We start from the raw sequence: 2937 nt of genomic DNA, 5'->3' as shown, positions 1-2937 counted from the left end.
ATAATGTTTATAAAATGCTTAGAACAGGCTGGCATATAGTAGGCTCTTAATAAATGTTTTTTTTCCCCCTTTCCCTCTTCCCCTTTAAGTAACTTACCCAGGATCACATAGTTGATAAGCATGGGAGAGGAAGATCAAACCCAGGTCTCCCAAACTCCAAAGTCCAGCACTTGACCAGCTACACTAAACATTGTTTCTCCAGAAGCATTCATTATGGGTAGATGGGTAGATGACTCATATTATTTGGTGAATGACTTGAATTTTTCAGGTAGTTTTTCTGTTGCTCTCCCCTTCCACCCACCATTAAACTAATCATGCAATTTCATTGAGCCTGAATAGGTGGATCAGGAACACCTCCTAACATTAAACTTCCACTGCAGGGAATAAAATGTAATCTGGAATTTGTTGTATCAGATCCAGACAGCTCAGGGCATTTGTGTTCAATATATCTCTTTCAGATTTGAGACGAATGTGCAATAATAAATACTAGACAGAAACCTCCAGGACTTCACGTGTGGTGACATGATGAAGGGATGAGAAAAGGGTTGGGAAAGGGATCCCACAAGAGACTAATGATCAGTATAAACTGTCAAGGCACAGAGATAGGACTTTTGATTTCTGTGGTAATAGCAAGGACTCCCTTGTTAATTTCCATGTAGTTCTGTTCTGTAGATGACCTTGTTTTTGAGGAATAGGTAATTATGGCTTCCTTACAAGCTGACCTTTACGGGCTAAGCATATCGGCTACACTGGAAGGTGAAATGTCAGTGGTAAGAAATGATGGTTTATGTTCCTCCAAGCACAGACTTAAAAGTCAATAAGTGCTTGAAATTCTGGAAAGCATCCCTATGCATGAGAATCTGATACCACTGGGAAGTAATAAAGCCACACACTCACAGTCACCTTTTGAGGATGAAAAATGGGATAGAAAGTGAATAAGCCCAAGAAGGCTTAGCGCATTTGCAGACAGTGATTACACCTACTTCAGGAAACAAAGCACAAGCCTTTGTTTGGGTGGTGTGAATTACAGTAGAATTATCGAGGTAGCCCTGTAAGAGAATTAGGGCAATAGGGTACAGTAGGGAGCTGTGATTCAGGGTGTCAGTGTTGCTGAAGATGGTGTAGGAGAGGAATCTTTAGGAAGGTTCTTCTTCTTTAAAAAGAGCAGACTAAAGCTGATGGAAACCAAGAGCACTGCCATTTTCACTGGCGCATTTGAGAGTTCCCCTCCTTGCTTTGTATTTATTTTGCATATACTTATGTAATGATAGCTAGCATTTCTGTGATGCTTTCAGGTTTGCAAAATACTTTATGTAAATTATTTCATTGGACTCCCACAATGATCCTGTGAGTTAGTTGCTATTATTAGCCTCATTTTACAAATAAAGAAGTTGAGGATGGGAAAGATTAAGTGACATGCCCAGGGTTGCACATCTTTAAGTTTCTGAGGCAGGATTCAAGTTCAGGTCTCCCTGACTCCACTTCTAGTACTCTCTTGGCTACATCTTTTAGCTGCCTCAGTGGATAGGTGCATGTGTACCCTCCATAGAATGTAAGCTCCTTGAGGGCAGGAACTGTTTCATTTTTGACTTTGTATCCACAAAACCTTGAACAGCACCTGGCACATCCTAAGCACTTGTTGACTTATTGACTGATAATGAGTGAGTACAACAGAGAAAGCATTATTTGCTAAGTGAAGGTCACTTGGTACGAATTGTGTTGTAAAAGTCCAGGGCAGGAGAAGACCTCTTCTGAAGAGGATGCTGGACCATTTTAAATATCAGATGCCTCAGGTAGTAGGGCACACGTTTGATTCCAGGGGCTCAGAGATTGGAAGTTGAGGACTCACCCCATCTGTAAGGTATTTCCTGAGTGTGTCTCATCCCTCAAATCTTGAGATGAGGCTCTAGAAAGTGTGCAGCTCAAGTCAATATTCTTCCTCAGTCAGGAAGTTAAGAGATTCTGGCCCTCTGGGAGTCAGAGGTGGTGAGGTTCCACATCAGCTTTGGTTTCAGTCATCACAGGACCCTAGAAGGTGGGTGCCCTATATCAAATGATCATTCCTTACACTATAACTGGCAGATTCACAGTTTCCACTCTCATTATGTCTTGGACTTTGGAGTCAACATCTGCTTAGGTGAAAGCTTTGTCTTTTACCTCTCTGGGACCTCTTATCCCAATCTACCTTGTCCCTAACTCAATGCAGTCTATTTTGTTCTCTGCATTGTACCTTCTGGGATCCTCACTTTATTATTAGCAAACTCTCCTTTATTCTAGATCTCTTTATTTCACACTCTTTTCATCTCCATGCTATTAGAAACCTCTTCCTCCAAGACACTGCATGTCTGGTCACCCTTTCTAGTACTTAACTGTCCTCTCTTCTCTCCCAGAGCACAGGGCCAATAGGATAATTTGGTCAGACTTATTGTTCTTCTCCCTTCCAAACTTTCCCCTTCCCCCATGACTTAGCAACTTCCTTTCCTTTGAGATTTACTCCATTCATCTTTATTACCCAGTCCAAATCTTTGTTCCATTCAGCTTTCTAGGTCCAGATTATTTTCCTTCCTTTCTCAAGGAATTCAGCCTCCATATCCCAACTCCTGCCTGCCTATTAGGAGACTTCCACATATGTGTCAATGAGTTTTTAACCAAGCTTTCCTCACAGTTAAATAACTCCCTAAACAACTGTGACTTCCACCTTCATTCTACCTCTGCCATATAAGTAGAGTCAAGCCCGTGATCTCACTATCACTCATACATGTTGCATCATCATGATCCAGAACTCAGAAATTCCTCTTTCCTACCATAACCACTTAGTCTTCAATCTATTTATTCTTTGGCTTCATCCATGTGCTTTTGTTTATCTCTTGTTTATGCTATCAGTTTCCATGAGTTCAATTATCACTTCTATGCAAATTATTCTGAAATCTCTATCAT

Source organism: Phascolarctos cinereus, unplaced genomic scaffold, assembly GCF_003287225.1.
Source record: "Phascolarctos cinereus isolate Bilbo 61053 unplaced genomic scaffold, phaCin_HiC Scaffold_7;HRSCAF=346, whole genome shotgun sequence".
Taxonomy (NCBI): domain Eukaryota; kingdom Metazoa; phylum Chordata; class Mammalia; order Diprotodontia; family Phascolarctidae; genus Phascolarctos; species Phascolarctos cinereus.
Note: the sequence above shows the minus strand (reverse complement) of the source record.